Here is a 19,860-nt window from a genome sequence, read left to right as displayed (position 1 = left end):
GATCAGTAAACGTCCTGCTGTCGCTTCCTGGTAGACTGCCCACCAGGACCAGGGCCTGCTCCTACAGGTCCTGTTCTCTACTACATAGTTGTAGACATGGTATGTCAGGCCTCTATTTAATCTGTAGCAGTGAGCCCTTGAGCAGCTGACGTGTTAAGTAATTGCATTGCTGATATTAACAGAGTCTGCAACTTGTCCTCAGAAAGCTGTTGGACACCCATTCAAGGCACGCCACTTACAAAGGGTTGTCTGTAGGGATATTAGTTTATTTAGTCTGTTTTAAGTATTTTCTTTTTAGTACTCTTTCTGAGCCTGTAGAAGGGAAAATAATCTGAAAGACACATCCTCTTGTTTGGAGTGTGTGAAAAGGATTTACCTAATAATTATAAGAAAAGCTTTGTATAGGTTGTTCCCCAAAGGGAATTAGTCAAGAGCAACCTCCAAAACAGTATAAGGCATTAACTGGATGATGAAATACTTTGTATCCAAGGAAGAACTGCTGTATGCTCAACAACATTTAATCATGAAATAGTACGAACATTGATGAAACATATTAAGACAATAGGTATACAGCACCCTCTGCAACCAGCGTAGAAGATGATTTATTTAGGGAAAGACAACATAAACGCTCTAGTCGCTAGGTGATAAAAGATCTTTTGGATATAGAATTGAATCAGTCGAAAAGGAACAATTTAATAAAAAATAAAAAAATAGAACTATAATTAGGAACTTGCAACCAAAGTAGTTCTTATTGTCTATCCATAATGACTGCTATACCATTAGAGGGCGCTCTTAGAGCAAGCAATCGTGGTATGGCCTTGGCTATATAAAATTCTGGTAAGAGGGAAGATGGAGAGCAGAACAGTCCAAGTGAACTTTTTATAGGTACATGGTTGGGTAATGTAGAGAAAAGTCATCTAGTGCCATCGGTAAGCCGACTGACGTAATCCTGACCGCCGGCTTCCCGACTGTCTAATCCCGGCAGGGGTCTAATGACAGGTGTCGAAATCCAGACGCCTGTCATTAGACCTACAACGGGAGCACGACACCTGGCTTACCGATCGAAGGTAAGCCGGGCGCGCCTTAGGTTTAGGGCCCCCGGTGGGGGACTTAGGGTTAGGCACCCCCCCAGGAGGTTAGGGTTAGGCTAGGGGAAGGGGGGGTTAGGGTTAGGTACCCACGGGGGCAGGTCAGGGTTTGGCACACCCCCCCCCCCCTCCCCCCACTCCCCGAGGGACTTGGGTTAAGGCGACGGGGAAGGCACTTTGGGGGAGGTTAGGGTCAGGCACCCGTAAGGGAGGGTTAGGGGGTAGAGTAGGGTTAGCAGATACCTTGGACGATCAGGATTTTCACCCCTGCCGGGCAGCCGCTATCGGTAGATCATACTGATTCCAGTGCCTTCTAACCAACTACAGTACTTGTGCATTGAAATAGATACAGATGTGTATTTGTATACTATTGCCGCAGTCACGCCCAACAGCCCTTCTTGGTGCACCAGGCCCTATGCGACTCAGCATCCTGAGTGTCTTTTTCACTTGAATGTGCATTGTAATTGCAACACAATGCAACAAAACCGCTTCATGAGACTGCATTTGATATGCAACACTTGTATATTTGTGTGCGACTTAGTCTGAATCTGTATGCGAAGTGCTACATTGGGGCGGCCACAGCTTTCCTCATTCATCCACGATGGGTGACACTGCCAAGACATTGCGTAGCTTTTTTGCAGGCTGAATTGTCTCAAGGTATTCGGTTGTCATCTCTTAAAGGGTCAGGTGGTTGTCATGTCTGTCCTTTTTCAAAAGATTAGCCCTTATTCCAGAAGTCCAGACTTTTTTGCATGGCATACTTCACATTCAGCTCCCATATGTCCCTCCTTTCCTTTGTGGGATTTGAACTTTGTGTTGAAGGCTCTTCAACAGTCTCCTTTTGATTCACTGAATACAGTGGAGTTAAGATATCTCACCTTGAAAGTCGTTTTCTACTTCAGGGTCCATAGGGTATCCACAGGATACCTTGGGGTATAGGTGTGACGTCAGTCGCAGGGCACCAAAGAGTTAAGCTTTCAGCCTCCCAGGATGCACTAGGTCCCCCTCCTATACCCCGCCCCCGGGCCAAGGCACCTCAGTTTAGTTTGGTGCCCGGCCGGAGTCGGGTGCACCTGTTGGAGTGGGGGCTAGAAGAGCCCCTGAAGCTTATTCTTCATGCAGCTGTGGCTGCACATCTGGATGAACAGCATGTACAGTCAGTCCTGACGTCCATGCTGTCTTCCCTACACCCCGCCGGTACCAGAACGCCGGTACTGATCCGGGGATGCTGGTGGGCGTCTGGGGTCACAGCTAGCGGTGACCCCAGATGCTCCGGACCATGGCCGGATTCAAGGGGGACAGAGGTAAGCAGCGGGGTCCCGCGGTGGGTCCCCGCTGATCACATGGTCCTAAGTCCCCAGGCAGGGGGCTCCCTGGGGACTGGCTGCAGCGTGGAGCCAGGCGACCAACCTGCGCTTCCACTACCCCCTGGGACAGCGGACCGCAGCAGAGCGGTAGCGCTGCGGCGTCCCAGGGGTTAAATGCATGCCAGGGGAGCGCGCCTTCCCTGTCTCACAGCCGGCGCCTCCCCCGCTGCACACAGCCCTCTCTGCATGCTGCCGACTGGTCCTGTGGCAGCGCTCCTCCCCCAGGCCAGCCTCCTCTCTGCTCCTCGGCGGCCATCTTCTCCAGAACGCATGGTGAACGCTGCTGGAAGCGCTGGACGGAAGCATCGTGGTCTGGGTCCCCCCGCATACCTCTCCTCCGCTGTGGTCAGGTCTGTGTATGCAGCGCTGTGTCCTACCAGGCCCTGTGTCTGTGTAGTTGAGTGATCAGCGCTGTTAGTGCAGGAATTGTTATTTTTCTGCATTGTATGTGACTGTGCTAGCGCTGCTGCCTGTAACTTTTCTTCTCTAAACTGTCAGCTTTATTACTGTCCCTGTTCTTCTGCTAAAGCCCTTGCGGTGCGGTGCTGCAGGGTGGTCTCTCGCCTATTTAATACTTAATTGGTGAGAGAGGTCACATACGTGGTGCCATCATGTCTGAAAGTGATTTTCCCCTCCGGCTACAGTGTACCACGTGCAAAGTACCGTTAGCGGAGGGGGAGGGTAGCGCGGAGGGCCTTTGCCGGCAGTGTTTGTCCATGGCGCGGCCTATTACGGTTACAGCACCGGTACAGGAGCCGCCCTGGGCTTGTTTCGCTCAGGCGTTAACAGCTTTAGTGGGCCAGTTAGCTCCGCAGCCCGCGTTTACTCCAATGGGTTTGTCCCAGCAGTCTGTGGTGTCGTCACCCATGCAGGGGTTCCCACGACAATTGGTGGTACCCCACAGTCTCCCTATTTCCCCGCTCCCGGGTTCTCAGGAGCCAGCGTGGGTTAACTCCCTGACGAGTTCTGTACAGCACTTGTCGGATGTGTTGCAAGGGGAGTCTGTGATGCGGCCTCATAAAAGGCCGGTGGCGTCTCTGTCCGCTCCTTATGAGGATGACGAAGGGACGTCTGATGATGGGGAGATTCTTGATCCTTACGATCAGGAACCTCTCCATACTAAGGACGCTGATGCTAAGTCCAAAGTATATATTCCTGGACTTATTCGGGCGGTCCGCACAGCCTTGGTGATTGAGGACGAAGTTCCCCCAGCGGCTAAATCTAAGTATGCCTTTTTCAAAGATGTGAAGGGCGATGCCACAGTCTTTCCTCTTTCGGGTCAGTTGGTGGACCATTTAGAGGAGGCGTGGAAACAACCTGGCAAAAGATACCAGCCGCAGAGACGCCTGGCGGTGGCTTATCCGTTCGCGGATAATTATTTTGCTAAGTGGGAATCCCCTCCACAGGTGGATTCTCACGTGACCCGTCTTGTCCGTAGTGCCACATTGCCGATGCCATCCATGTCCTCCCTTAAGGATGCTACGGACCGCAAGGTAGAAATCTGCCTGAAGTCCGCTTATTCCCTTGCAGGGGGGGCAGCACGGCCGGCTATGGCCATTTGCTGGGTTGCCAGAGCGATGGAGCGCTGGGCGGATTCATTAGAGGCTTCTTTTGAATCCGACTGTCCGGCCGATCAGGCGGAGTTGATTGGCAATCTCCGTGATTCGGCCACCTACATCAACGAGGCGGCTCTAGACATTAGTACTCTGGTGTCTAGAATTTCTTCAGCAGCGGTAGCTGCTCGTCGCACCTTGTGGCTGCGATCCTGGAAGGCTGACGCAGATTCCAAGAAAGGTCTGGAAGCGTTGCCGTTTACCGGAGAAGTTCTCTTCGGTCCGGATCTGGATAAGATTGTGGCCACGCTGGCGGCAGCCAAATCTGCCTGTCTCCCGTCGGCCGCTGCTCCTTCTGGTTCGGGACCATCGTCCTTTCGGTCATCTAGGGCCCAGGGCAGGCCCAAACCACAGTCGTTTCCTCGACAGGCTGGCCCTAAGAAATCGGTCAAGCCCCGGAAGCAGGCATGGAGTACCAGACGTCCGGCCCCCAAGCCAGATGACAAGCCTGCGGCCTGACGGTCCGGGCCTCCCTTTGGGGGATCCCAGGGTGGGAGGCCGCCTGCTACAGTTCGCCCAGTGTTGGTCGACCACTACGACAGACACTTGGGTTCTGGAGGTGGTTTCCCACGGATACGCCCTCTCCTTCCGGCACAGACCCCCGGCTCGCTTCTTCACCACGGGTCTCCCATCAGACCGGAACAAGGCTACGGAGCTGCGGAAGGTATTGCACACTATGCTCCAGGCTGGAGTTATAGTGGCGGTTCCATTCTCCCAGAGGGGCCAGGGTTTCTATTCAAATCTATTTTTGGTACAGAAACCCAATGGGTCATATCGTCCGATTCTCAACCTCAAAGCACTCAACAAGTCTTTGCGGGTCCCGAAGTTTCGGATGGAGACCCTACGGTCCATCATTCTGGCGCTGGAACCTGGGGACTACTTGGTGTCATTGGACATACAGGACGCTTACCTGCATGTCTCTATTCTTTGACGCCATCAACAGTTCCTCAGGTTTGCAATCAGCAGCGACCACTTCCAGTTTCGGGCGTTACCTTTTGGCCTGGCAACAGCACCACGTGTTTTCACCAAGGTGATGGCGGTCATGGCGGCTTCTCTGCGGCTGCAGGGAGTCCGCATGTTGCCGTATTTGGACGACCTGTTATTGGTGGCAGGATCTCCAGAGCTCCTGTTACGCCACTTGGACCTGACCATTGCACTGCTGCAACGGCACGGCTGGCTAATCAACTGGCAGAAGTCCACTCTAATCCCGTCTTGGAGGATTCTGCATCTTGGAGCCTTATTGGACTCGGGACAGCAAAGGATCTTCGTGACGGAGGACAAGATCTCTGCTTTACAGTCAAGGGTGCGCAGTTGTCTGCACAGCCGCCGGGTGTCCTTACACTCGGCGATGAGGTTACTGGGCTCCATGGTGTCGGTGTTCGACATGGTGGAATACGCCCAGTTTCACTCCAGACCTCTGCAGCACCTGATCCTGTCCAAGTGGAACGGGCTGACTCAGTCTCTGAAGTCCCAGACGATTGTGCTCACCCAGGAGGTTCGCCTGTCCCTTACGTGGTGGTTACAGACGACCCACCTCAACAAGGGACGTCCGTTCTGGGTTCCAAATTGGGTCCTGTTGACAACGGACGCCAGTCTTCGGGGCTGGGGAGCAGTTTCGGGTCCACACTTGTTCCAGGGCAGGTGGACGCCGACAGAAGCGGAGCTTCCAATAAATATCTTGGAACTCCGTGCGGTCTTCAATGCTCTCCAGCAGGCACAGCGGTTTCTCCAGGGTCGCCCGGTGCAGGTCCAGTCGGACAACGCTACCACCGTGGCCTACATAAACAGGCAAGGAGGAACTCGCAGTCGGGCGGCTCTCGTAGAGGTCTCTCGGATCCTGGTTTGGGCGGAGCGCAATCTTCCGGCCATATCAGCGGTCTTCATCCCGGGAGTGCTCAATTGGGAGGCGGACTTTCTAAGTCGCCAGGACGTTCATCCGGGGGAATGGTCCCTGCACCCGGACGTTTTTCAACTACTGGTGGACAGGTGGGGTCTTCCAGAAATCGACCTCATGGCGTCCCGGCACAACAACAAGTTGCCGGTGTACGGGTCTCGCACAAGAGACGAAGGGGCGTCTCTGGTGGATGCTCTGTCCGTCCGGTGGACGTTCCGGTTCGCATACCTGTTCCCTCCGGTCTCCCTTCTTCCACGGGTAATCCGGAAATTCAAACAGGAAGGAGGGACGCTCCTGTTGATAGCTCCCGCGTGGCCCAGACGGCACTGGTTCTCAGACCTTCAGGGTCTGTCCGTGGACATTCCTCTGCGGTTGCCGCTACGACCGGACCTTCTGTCTCAGGGTCCTTGCCTTCACCCGGACCTGACTCGGCTGTCTTTGACGGCGTGGCTGTTGAGACGGCCATGCTGAGGTCCCGGGGGTTTTCCAGCTCTGTGGTGCGTACCATGTTACGAGCTCGGAAACCGTCTTCCGCGAGGATATACCATCGCGTGTGGCATACGTTCTTCCAGTGGTGTCGACCGAGAGGTTATGCACCGCGGGAGTTTCGTCTGTCTCGGATTCTCGCCTTCCTGCAAGCGGGACTAGATCATGGGCTTCGCCTTGCTTCTTTGAAGGTACAGGTTTCGGCCCTATCTGTCTGGTTTCACCGTAGGATTGCTACAATCCCGGATGTGCGCACCTTTATGCAGGGTGTTCTCCGCATTCAGCCGCCCTTTGTTCCACCTGTGGCGCCTTGGGATTTGGCTGTGGTCCTGAGGGCTCTCCAAGGACCGCCGTTTGAACCACTGGGCTCAGTGGATCTTAAATGGCTAACAGCTAAGACTGTTTTCCTTCTGGCCATTGCTTCGGCCAGACGTGTTTCTGAGTTAGGGGCTCTTTCTTGTAGACCCCCTTTCTTGGTTTTTTATGGGAACAGGGCAGTGCTCCGCACTCGGCCCGAGTTTCTTCCCAAAGTTGTTTCCCAGTTTCATATTAACGAGGAAATAGTTGTTCCGGCCTTTAACTCACCGGGTCTTTCCGTGGGTGAGGCCTCTTTGGATGTTGTGCGGGCCTTAAGGACTTATGTTGACCGCACTTCTTCGTTTAGGAAGTCGGACGCTTTGTTTGTCCTCTTTGGCTTCCGTAAAAAGGGTTGGCCTGCTTCAAAGCAAACTTTGGCAGCCTGGATCCGTATGGCTATTTCTGAAGCTTATCTTCATGAAGGCCTACCGGTCCCTCCTTCTCTGAAGGCACATTCCACTAGGTCTGTGGGTCCTTCGTGGGCAGCTCGACGTGGTGCCTCGGCAGTTCAGATCTGCAAGGCTGCTACGTGGTCTTCTGTCCATACCTTCGTGAGGTATTACAGGTTTGACACCTTCGCCTCTCAGGATGCTTCCTTCGGGCGGCGGATTCTCCTTTCTGCACAGGAGCGTCCCCACCCTTAAAGGATACTGCTTTGGGATATCCCCAAGGTATCCTGTGGATACCCTATGGACCCTGAAGTAGAAAATATGAGATATGGTAAGAACTTACCCTTGTTATCTCTATTTCTACGAAGTCCATAGGGTTCCACAGGACTCCCGCCCTGTCGCACCTGTGCTGCAGATGGGCTTTGCTCTGGTCACCAGTTTTCCGTCTCCCTCTGGTGAGAATGTGATTCTTGTATGTGTCCAGATCTTTGTTCTCTCTCTTCCTTCTCCTCCTCCGGCCTATGGCTTGGTAACTAACTGAGGTGCCTTGGCCCGGGGGCGGGGTATAGGAGGGGGACCTAGTGCATCCTGGGAGGCTGAAAGCTTAACTCTTTGGTGCCCTGCGACTGACGTCACACCTATACCCCAAGGTATCCTGTGGAACCCTATGGACTTCGTAGAAATAGAGATAACAAGGGTAAGTTCTTACCATATCTCATATTTTTCTTCTAGCTTATAGCCTCTGCTCACAGAGTTTTGGAACTGGCAGCTTTATCCTGTAAACCTCCTTTAGACATTTTTCATCCTGATTGGGTGGTTTTTCGAAACTAAGCCATCATCTCTCCTGAAGGTGGTTACGAAGTTCCACTTTAATCAGGATATTGGCCCTCATTCAGGGGCGCTCGCAAGAAGCGATCTCTCTCTCTGAATGAGGGCGGCCGCTTCATTTTTGAAGTGCGGCCTCCTGGTCGTTAGTTAAGCTGTGGGTTACCAGCCACAGCTTAACGACCAATCAGGTTGATGGTCGCGATGGTGATCACCATCGCGTCTATCGGGGCTTGCGACGAGACCCTAAGGTTGGGTCTCGGCAACCGCAATCCCCAGGGAGCTTTCTGCTCAGATGGAGCAGGAAGCTCCCCACTGACATCATATCAGTGCGGCCGCCCACAAAATGGTAGGCGTTCCTTAAGGAACGCCTCAGTTTTGGAAACCACCCCCCAGCCCGCCTACAAAACGGGGCGAGCTGTCGATCAACATCGACAGCCGCCCCTTTTGTAGCGAGCTCTGGAGTGAGAGAGATTCTCTCGCCCCAGGGCTTGCGCACGCGCAGTGCGGCCGCTGCGCGTGCGCAGGGCTACCAATCGACCCAGTTGGGAGCACATCGGTGCTTGCGACCGGGTCTGAATGAGGCCCATTGTCCTTCCAGCCTTTCCAGTTTCTGACCGTGTATCTGATTAATCCATTTTGCATATGTTGGATGTGGTCCGGCAGTACGGATCTACATCATCAGACTGAATCTCTCTTGATATTGATTGACACCTCTAAGGGAGTTGGCCTGCTTCTAAGACTTCTATTGCTAGTTGGATCACTACAGGCATTTGCCAGGCCTACCTTTCCATGGTGTGGGAGCCTCCTGGGCGGTTTGTCACACTGCTTCTGTGGAACAGCTGTGGTGAACTGCAACCTGGTCTTCTGTGCATACTTTAACCAAATTCTACAGTTTTCATACTTTGTTTTAGTGATGCTAGCTTTGGGCGCAATGTTTTGTGTATGGCTTTGCCGACCCCTACTACACAATGTCATGGCAGTGTCCGCTGGATTAAGAGGAAGGGATTTTATGGTGAGTCCCAAAATCAATTTTTTTTTTGCGCCAAGTTCCATTGTACAGATTCATACTCTGTTGCACGCAGAGTACATCTGTGACGCTTATCAAATGAATCTGTTCAATCTCCTGAATTGGTTTTGTCGCATCGCATTGCGACCGAGACGCACACTTAAGCAAAAAGGACGCTGCACCGCTCGGCACAACCCACTTGCGCCGCATGGTGTATTGAGCCTAGGTGTATGAGCACACATCTGTACAGTACAAGATCATATATGTATGTCAGAAGAAAGTTACATTTCAGCAAAAGGTACCAATAATAAGTGTCTTCATCTCCTAGCAAATTAGGTCTTCCACAGTCGGCAGTGGCAAACGCAGGATTTTTAACGGGTGTTTCCATACATTCTATCTATCTCTACGTATATAAGCATACACACACAAGCATGCGTACATACACTCAGCATATATATATACACACACACACAAGCGTACTTACACACAGCATACATGCACACAAACACACACGTAAACATCAGCATACTAACAAAACCGAGTGCTGAGGAGGAAGTTAGCCGCCTGAGTCCACGTGAGGGAATCTGCTGCTTGGCATGCGTATCAGCTCCCCCGGCCATACCTGTATCCTGTGCAGTGAGCACTGCCAATCAGAGCTTTCTGTCTGAGGAGCGGCAGATTTGTTGCGCTCAAGGGTGGCCCTCGGCTAGTGCAGCAAGGATGGAGACTAGGCTGTCTCCGTCTCTGAAAAATAAATATGGTCCGTCAGGGCGGGTTTCTGGGTAATCAGAAGCTCCGCCTGCGTGCGTGGATGGTCTGCATTCTCTATTGGGCAAGGTGGCATATAATATATCTTCAGTTGAACATTCTAGATCAGTTGGTTTAGAATCCCTGAAACATTATCAAGATTGCAAAGAAGTCTCTGATATGATGATGCAATCCAACATTAAAAGATAATGGAACTTGTGAACCTTTTTTATTGATTCCGCTACTAAACTAGCAGAACATTTGTACTCCCCAACTCTCATTTTATTATATGATTTCAACAGGGTACAATATTTCTTCTTAAAGCGAACTCCTTAACATTACAGGCAATTAAACCCTGAGCCGTACCTAGGGGTGTGCGATCAGCACCCTGGGGCAGGCACCGTCGCTGCCCCACGACACCTGCAGCCTGTGGAATTGCCCTTAGGATGCTCTGGGCAGTACGTTATAACATCATGGGTTTAGGGGGCATGGGCCGGCACAGAACGCACTTCTGCCCTGTTTCGGAGCTTTTACACTAATACCACTAGTTAACAAAATATTTATAATTTTCTGTCCCATACAGTAAAATAGGTGAAACGTACTGTATTTTGGAAGCTGAATTAAAATCTGGTTTTAAAACTTTTTTTTTCATATCAGGCATAGTTTTTTTTAGAAACAGATTAAATTTTACAATCAGTGTACGGTTTTTTTTTCACCAATATGGCTATTACAAATAAAATATGTATAAATTTACCTGTAAATGGAAGAAGTGTATGATTTTCAACTATATTTCGCCTCAGAAACTTCTCCTTTCAGTGTCCAGCAATAGTCTGCCAATATAGACTGTCTACACTTTCCTTGGAACTGCTTTTCAAAATTGAAGATATCCTGATGAAGTCGTTTGCCGTGTTCATCACCAACACTCTCTGGGAAAAACTCTAAGGGGGAGTCTGAAAAGGGATATTTTTTTTACACTAATATTGCATCAAAGAGCTCTAAATGAGGTCAGGAGGTCATTTACAACGTCACGGTAGTTTTCTGCTTGTGACTTCCCAAAAACTCCTTTCAAATTCTTTTAAATGACAATCATGCAGATTTTTATGTTCATTAAGCTCTGCGTTTAATTTTTTATCTTGAGGCAGTTCCCTGATTTGAGGTCCTACAAAATGACCCTCCTTTTTTATGCCTCTCCTATTTAGGGGAATTTATTCCTCACATAGATGAATCCACGACTGGTTTTATCCATAGATTTGACGGAATTCTTCATCAGCCCAAGCTTAATGTGCAACGAAGGCAGATACATTTTCTCCGGATCAACAAGAGGAATATTGACTACAATTTTCTGCCTTGGAGTCAGTGACGTTCGTTTTGGCCACACTTTCTTTATATAATGATTCCAGTTGTGTTTATGCATTGATCTTAGCTCTTGCATTTAATAATATTTCCCTTCGATTATAGTCGATAATTATACATTTAATTGATTATAATCCATTAAACAAACTACGAAAATAGCTGGAAACAGAAGAAAACACAGAATCAGGCGCTCCAGAAACAACTGAAAAATGCAAATCAATATGGAGCTCACCACTTATGGGGTACGCAAACCCCAAGAAAACTTGCAAGAAATATAGAAACAAATATGGGAGCGCTTATGATTTGTTGCTGCAGCACACACATAAATAATGAAAAAATAAACGCATTTTTATTGTCTCAATGACATAAAATAAATCAATAAAATTATTAAAAAGATGTATCTTATATAAATCAGCAGATAAATGAATCACATAAAGAAAGGGATAGGAAGGTAATGGAATATAATTATAAATACGCAATATTAATATGTACTGATAATGACTGAGTGAAAATCTCTCACTCAGAGTAGTCCTAGATGACCTCTGAAGTGTATTTGCAGAACATAGAGTCTTACACTTGGTCACTTATTTGATCATCCAAAAATAATATAGGCAACAACTGTATTAGAATCAGATAACTCTTGATGGCTGTTTAAAAAATATTAATATCACAACCATTAATAAAAAGTGGTACTGGCTTACCTGCTGGATGAACGATATTATTTGGGTGCCCAGTGGCAAAAGAAACGTAAACTGTGAAGTGCTAGGGGCCCATGCTTAAGGGGTGTGGTCAGCCACTACAGCTGCTTAGCTAACCATTAGGCAAATATTGCTGTAGTTTCTTTAGAAGTGCACCAAGCACCCATGTTTATCCATGGTCCTGCTCCACCAGGTAACCGACCCTCCAATAGAGTAGCAATGTACAGTATAATTTGAGTGCGCAGTCTGGAACCTGACACCTAGAGGAGGGGGTGGGGCCCCCAGACAGTGGGGCCCACTGGGGAATTCCCCTGGACCCCTGTGGGCCAGTCCATCCCTGCCTTGGGGTATAGCTGGATCTGGATCCACGGGCACCACGCAGTTAAAGCTTTTGCTGCTCCCAGGATGCACTGGGTCCATCCTCCTCTATACCCTGCCCCCGAGCCACAGGCACCTCAGTTTTAGTTGGTTCCCAGCCGGAGTCGGGTCACCCTGTAATGCAGGGGGTCTGCATAGCAGCCCGGAGCTTATTTTTTTTTTTTAAGAGTTTATTTAATTTTATTTATTTATTTACATGCTTCAGAGCGGCAGCATCAGACTGTCCATTGGACGTCCAAGCTGCCGCTCTTACACTCCGCGGCGCTGCGAGGAATCCCTAGGCTGCTGCTTGATCGCCGGGGAACAGGTTGGTCGCGGGTCACCACTTGCAGTGACCCGCGGGTGCATGCAGCCTTCAGCCTTCGGTCTCTGGGGACAGACTGGAGGCGCTAGCTGTGGCTGCGGGCTCCCCTTCTATGCAGGCTAGGGATGTGCAGGCTCGGATAGGTTCGAGTTTGCACGTGGAGTTCGGATTAAAAGTCCAGGAATGATGATGTTCGTCCATGTAAGATGACGTTTTGCCTCTTTCTGAGTTCCGTTTTTTTGGAGGGAAAAATCCGAACTCCACGTGCAAACTCGAACCTATCCGAGCCTGCACATCCCTAATGCAGGCATACCCCGTGTGTCCACTAGACCACCAGGGAATATAGGGGGAGCCGGCATACCGGGGGTTAAATGCTAGCCAGGGGAGAGAGCTCTTCCCTGTCTAGCGGCTCCTCAGCTCAGCACGCCTTTCCAGCGCATGGTCTGGCGATGCTGAGCTGCTTCCTCCTGCGGCCACTCCTCCTCTGAGGTCTCCGGCAGCCATCTTTTCTATCAAGAGGAGCGCAGATCTCGGGCAGCAAAGTGGACCGGTCACCCTGTGTACCTCTCCCCTGGTAGGACAGTGTACACAGCACTATAGCCCTCCCAGACACTGAATCTGGGCAGGTTGATTGTAGTGTAAAGGTGCAGTGAGTATAACTTTCTGCATTGTATGTGACTTTTGCTAGTGCTGACTGTGCTTTACTTCTACTTACTGTTAGTCTATACCTATCCCTTTCCTCCTACAGCCCTGGCAGGTGTGTGTGGGAAGGGCTTTTCTTAGATCTCACTTATATAAATTCATGTATTTGTGAGGTCAGTCACATACGGTTGCGTGCTACACTGTGCCATATCTGTGGGCTTGTGTGCTGCACGCTTGGGGGTGTGCCAGGAGTAAATCACTGAACTTCCCCATTGCGTTGATATATTTCTGTGAATATATATATATTATTTATTTATTTATTTTACCATGTCTGACAAGGAAGTTGAGTGCTCCGCGGCTTCCACTCTGTTTTCCTGCAGATTCTGCGTCACCGGTGTTAATCAGCAGGATTTATCACAGGATGGGCTATGTGTGTGGTACCAGCAGTTACCTGGTCCCTCTAACCCCAAAATTTCCCAAGAACTTCCTTGGGCGGTATTTTCTCAGGTGCTGGCTTCCATCGCGGTACCCTCCCCCCTAGGGGATTACCCCAACCAGCCACCCCCCCTTCTCAGGGTATGCTGCATCTGTTGCAGTCTCCCCCTGGGCCTCATGCTGTTAGTCCATGTATATTCAATCCCCTCCTGTGACACAGCAGTCCGTCATTCCCTTTCCAGGTCTACCTCAGGCGGGTCAACCACCATGGGTGGATGTGTTATCCAGTTCAGTCCAGAGTTTGGCGGCCTCATCTTCAGCCTTTCAATCTATGCTACGAAGTTACAGTCTGTGCAGGTATCAGACTCTGAGGCGTCCTCGGATGATCGGGAATTGCTTGAGGACTCTAACTCGGATTCCCCGTTCTGGGAGGTGGAAACTAAATCTTCCATTAATGTGCCGGCATTAGATAGGGCTGTGCGGTCCATTCTTGATATAGAGGATGACGCACCAGCTCCTAAATCCAAGTATCCAAATTTCAAACAGACAAAAGTGACTTTGGCTGTTTGTCCTCTATCTGACCAGCTGACTGACCACATGGCGGAGGCTTGGGAGTCGCCTAGTAAGAGGTTCCAGTCGCAGAAAAGTTTAGTGTCTAGTTATCCGTTTCCTGCAGGTCATTGCAAAAAGTGGGAAACCCCGCCCGCGGTGGACTCTCATATTACTCACTTAATCAAAAGAGCTACTTTGCCTTTGCCGTCCATTTCCACCCTAAAGGATCCCACAGACAGGAAAGTGGAGACTTGTTTAAAATCAATTTATTCTCTCTCCAGAACAGTGACCCGTCCGTCCATGGCCATCTCTTGGGTGGCTAAGGCCATTGAGAGCTGGGCCAATGTCGGGAAGATACTTTTCCAGAGGATGCTCCGGAAATGCAGAGAGCTTTAGTGGGACAGATGAGGGATGCCGCTTCCTATGTTGGAGAAGCGTCTTTGGATGCCAGTCTTATGACTTCCAGAGTATCGGCTGCAGCGGTGTCTGCTCGCCGGTCTTTGTGGCTGTGTTCTTGGAGAGCGGATGTGGATTCCTAGAAAGGACTGGAGGCCTTACCTTTTAATGGGGAATTATTATTTGGCCCAGACCTGGAAAAAATTGTGGATACCCTGGCTAATTCTAAGTGAGCTTTTCTCCCTTCGGCTGCTGCACCTTCTAAGGCTAGGACCTCTGCACTTCGGCCCTTTCGTACTCAGAGAAAGTCCAAGGGACAGTCCTTCCTGAGGCAGTCGGCGACTAAGGCCGCCCCTAAGCCTAAGAAACAAGCGTGGAGTGCTAGACTCCCTTCTTCCAAGCCGGAGGATAAACCTTCTGCCTGATAGGACGGGCCTCCCTCTGGAGGGTCCCAGAGTTGGGAGGCCGACTTCTTCAATTCGCCCAGCGCTGGTACAACACCACCACGGATGCCTGGGTTCGAGAAGTGGTCTCTCAAGGGTACGCCCTCTCTTTTTGTCACAGACCTCCCCATCAGTTCTTCTGCACGAGTCCTCAGGACAAGACCAGGGCCTTGCAGATTCAGAAAGCGATAGAGTCCTTGCTGAAAGCAGGGGTCATTGTTCCCGTTCCGCCTTCTCAATGCGGCACGGGTTACTATTCTACTCTATTTCATGTGCAGAAATCCAATGGGTCTCATCGCCCTATCCTCAATTTAAAGTCGCTGAACAAGTTCTTCAGAGTGCCCAAATTCAGGATGGAAACTTTGCGTTCCATCATTCTGGCTATGGAACCTGGGGACTACATGGTCTCCCTGGACATCCAGGACGCGTCTACCTTCATGTTCCTATAGCGCCTTCACACCAACCTGAAGTTTGCTATACATCAACACCACTACCAGTTTCAGGCTCTGCCCTTTGACCTCTCCACGGCTCCAAGGGTCTCCACCAAGATTATGGCAGTCATGGGCACCCATCTACGGAGCCAGGGTATACGGCTTCCGCCGTATCTGGATGACCTCCTCTTGTTGGCAAACTCTCCGGAGGTACTTATACATCATCTACACCTGATGATCGCTTGTCTGCAAGCACACGGGTAGCTGATAAATTGGAAGAAGCCCTCCCTGATTCCTTCACAATGGATGGTTCATTTGGGAGCCCTGATGGATTCTCATCAGCAAAACATTTTCTGACTCCAGAAAAGATTTCCTCCTTGCAACTGCGGGTGCGCAGTTGTCTGAAGAGTTGCCGAGTGTCTGTTCACTCGGCAATGAGAGTTCTGGGGTCCATGGTGTCAGCATTCGACATAGTGGAGTATGCCCAGTTCCATTCCAGGCCCCTGCAGGGGCTGATTCTAACCAAATGGAACAGGTTACCAGACCAGATCAGGACTCAGATGCTGGTGTTGTCTCCGGAGGTGCACCTGTCGCTAGCTTGGTGGCTTCAGACATCTCATCTCTCCAAGGGTCGCCCCTTTTGGATCCCGGACTAGGTTCTGCTCACGACAGATGCCAGTCTCCAGGGTTGGGGGACAGTAACAGGTCCCCTTTCACTTCAGGGCCGATGGACTGCGGAAGAAGCGGTTCTCCCCATCAACATTCTGGAACTTCGGGCTATGTACAGGGCCTTCCAGTTGTCCGGTCACGCTCTTCAAGGAAGGGCCGTGCAGGTTCAATCCAACAACGCCACCACGGTGGCGTACATCAACCATCAGGGGGGGGGGACTTGCAGTCGAGCAGCGATGTCAGAGGTGTCACGCATCCTGGCCTGGGCGGAGTGCCACCTTCCAGCCATCTCGGCAGTCTTCATTCAAGGAGTCCTCAATTAGGAGGCGGACTTCCTCAGCCATCACGACGTGCAACCCGGGGAATGGTCGCTTCACCCAGAGGTATTTCAACTACTCGTGGACAGGTGGGGACTGCCGGAGGTGGACCTCATGGCCTCCCATCATAATTACAAGCTGCCTGTGTACGGGTCCAGGACAAGAGACGCCGGTGCAAGCCTGGTGGACGCGCTGTCCATGAAATGGACATTTGAGCTGGCGTATCTATTCCCTCCTATATCCCTACTGCCTCGGGTCCTTCGGAAATTCAAACAGGACAGCGGCACACTTTTGTTGGTGGCTCCGGCTTGGTCCTGACGTCCTTGGTACTCCGATCTTCGGAGCCTCTCTATTGACCCTCCATTCCTTCTGCCTCAACGTTGGGACCTGTTGTCTCAGGGACCTTGCCTTTACACAGATCTGGGTCGTCTGTCTTTGACGGCGTGGCTTTTGAGACATCCGTCTTAAGGTCCCGGGGTTTTTCCAGCTCTGTCATCAGCATGATGCTTCAGGCGCGCAAGCCTGCTTCCGACAGGATTTGCCACAGTGTGTTGTATACTTATATTCAGTGGTGTGAGTCCAGAAACTACGATCTGCAGGCGTTTCGTGTTTCTAGGGTTTTGGCATTCCTTCAGTCTGGTTTGTAACTAGGCTTACGTCTAGCTTCTTTGAAAGTTTGTGTCTGCACTATCTGTGTGGTTCCAGCGTAGGATCGCTACTCTGCCAGATGTCCCCACCTTTTTCCAGGGGGTTCTCATTATTCAGCCTCCCTTTGTTCCCCCTGTGGCTCCTTGGGATTTGGCGGTGGTGCTTCTGGCCCTGCAGAGTCCTCCATTTGAACCTCTTGAGTCAGTGGAACTCAAGTGGTTGACGGCGAAGACTGCTTTTCTCCTGGCTATTGGTTCGGCCAGCAGGGTGTCAGAATTGGGGGCGCTGTCCTGTCGTTCTCCTTTTCTGATTTTTCACCAGGACAGGGCGGTGCTTCGCACTCGCCCGGGTTTTCTTCCTAAGGTGGTTTCTAAGTTCCACATTAATCAGGAAATTGTTGTGCCGGCATTTCAGTCGCCTGATCTTTCGGCTGGTGAGGCTTCCTTAGATGTGGTCCGTGCTCTCAAAGTTTATGTGGACCGGACTACTTCCATTCGGAAGTCGGATTCCTTGTTCGTCCTCTTTGGTTTTCATAAGAGGGGTTGGCCTACCAACAAACAAACTTTGGCCCGTTGGCTTCGTTTGGTTACTTGTGAGGCTTATGCACAGGAGGGTTTGCCTGTTCCGGCCTCTGTTAAGGCTCATTCTACTCGGTCTGTGGGTTCCCTCGTGGGCTGCTGGCCGTGGCGCCTCGGCTGTTCAGCTATGTAAGGCGGCCACTGGTCTTCCATCCAGACCTTTCTGAGGTTCTATGCATTTGACACCATCACCTCTCAGGATGCATCCTTCAGGCGCCGGATTCTCCTTTCAGCACAGGAACGTCCCCGCCCTTAGTTGAACTGCTTTGGGACAGCCTCAAGGTCAACCCTGTGGACCCCCTATGGACTCTGAAGTAGAAAACAGGAGATATGGTAAGAACTTAACTTTATCTCTGTTTCTACGACGTCCATAGGGTCCACAGGGCGCCCGCCCTGACCCTCCTGGTATGGTTCTTGTGTGTTCCAGTCTTCCTTCTCTGTTTTTTCCTCCTCCGGCCTTGGCTACTTACCAACTGAGGTGCCTGTGGCTCGGGAGGCGGGGTGTAGAGGAGGATGGACCCAGTTCATCCTTGGAGCAGCAAAACCTTTAACTGTGTGGTGCCCGTGGATCCAGATCCAGCTATATACCCCAAGGTCAACCCTGTGGACCCTATGGACTAACAAAGATAAGTTCTTACCATATCTCTTGGGTTTTTTTTGCGTGGGACAAAATCTCTGTTAACCAGTGTAATTGGTGTTCAGTTTAGTTTAACGCTATTAAACCCATCTTAGATAAAAAAAAATGTCTTTCTGAAAAGCTATTTTTCTGTTAGTTACTCTAACATCTTTTTGGCGAGGCTATCCAGTTGGAGGGTTGCCATAGCTATATTCAACTCTGTTCCCTTTTTCGTTCATTGAGCAAAATATTTACATATATAGTCCTGCTAGCTGAACATTCTCTATTTCATTATGAAGAATTGCCTCTTATTAACCATGCTCATTCATTTAAAGTGAAACTATTCTTAATCTTGAATTTCCTTTTGCAAAAGGGCACATGTGAATACCAACTAGTGTAGATGACATTTTGTTGTCTTACTATTTCTAGAAGGTAAGTATTGACGTGGTGTCATCATCGTGCTTATTAATTTGTATGAGTAATTCTGCCTGTCATGTATTGATTCACACTGCTGTACTCAATCTTCACTTGACTACCAGCAGTGAGATGGAACATGACCTGAACAAGCTGTGTTAGGTAAAACTGCTAAGACTAATTAGAAGTCTTAGGCACTCTAATGTTTGAAATTATTTTAGTGGATGCTTTAATTCATCTGTACTGTCTAATGTACTGAGCACTTGGTTTCAATTTGAATCTTGTGTGGCATGGTAACTCCTAAATCTTTTGTAGTTTCTCAAAGTAGTATTTTTGTGTCTGTAATGTTAATGTATATACACTGAAGTACCAGAAGTCATGGGATGGATACCTAGTATCGTGTAGGACCCCCTCTAACCCGGAGAAGAGCAGCAGCTCAACGTGACATCTATTCCACATTAGAAGACCTCTAGAGAGATGTTGTCTCATGCCGTCTGGATAGCTTCCATGGGCCTCTTCATCGCATCCCATGAATGCTTGCTTGGGTTCATGTCGGGCATGCGTGGTGGCCATACCGTTCATTGGAACTCTCCAGAATGCTCCTCGAACCAATTCTGAAACTCTTGGGACTGATGAGACTGTGCATTATCCTGCTGGAATATTCCATAGTTGTGGGGGTACACGAAGTCCATGAAGGGCTGCAAGTGGTCATCAATCAATGTAACGTAGCAGTTACCGGTCAATGACATATACAGGCGGACCCAATCAATGCCACATGAACACACCCCACCCCACTAAGGAACCACCACCAGCCTGCACAGTGCCTTGTCGACAACTAGGATCAATGGCCTCACGCCATATGTTGCAAGTCCTCCAGGGTCCAGTTAGTGACATCACAGGCCCAGATGAGGAGCTGTGTCCGGTGTCGTCCTGTTATCAGGGGCACTCTGGTCTTCTGCTTCCATATCTCATGGAAACTAAAGAGCACTACTGGAGATATGCATCTGGTACCTTCTGCATTGAATGTGGATTTAATTTGAGCCAGTGTCCGTTGTCTGTTACCACGGACAATTCTGGCTAGACGCCGCTGACAACAATCATTAAGCACCCGTGGTCGGCCACTGTGCTGTTCACATTGAGTGTTAATTCCTCCATGAGGTATTCTCGGTACACATGTGACACCGTAGATTAAGGAATGTTGAATGTCTGCA

The 19,860-nt window shown here is 50.1% G+C and overlaps 1 protein-coding gene across 1 annotated transcript in view; it reads left to right on the top strand.

Annotated features, from left to right (window-relative positions):
* Positions 1-19,860, top strand: part of CTDP1 (CTD phosphatase 1) — a 165,461-nt gene that overhangs the window by 106,074 nt on the left and 39,527 nt on the right. The window lies entirely within an intron of this gene.

The sequence above is a fragment of the Taudactylus pleione genome, unplaced genomic scaffold, assembly GCF_031769625.1.
Source record: "Taudactylus pleione unplaced genomic scaffold, aTauple2 ptg000179l, whole genome shotgun sequence".
Classification (NCBI taxonomy): Eukaryota; Metazoa; Chordata; class Amphibia; order Anura; family Myobatrachidae; genus Taudactylus; species Taudactylus pleione.
This window is presented reverse-complemented; position numbering and strand designations above follow the sequence as displayed.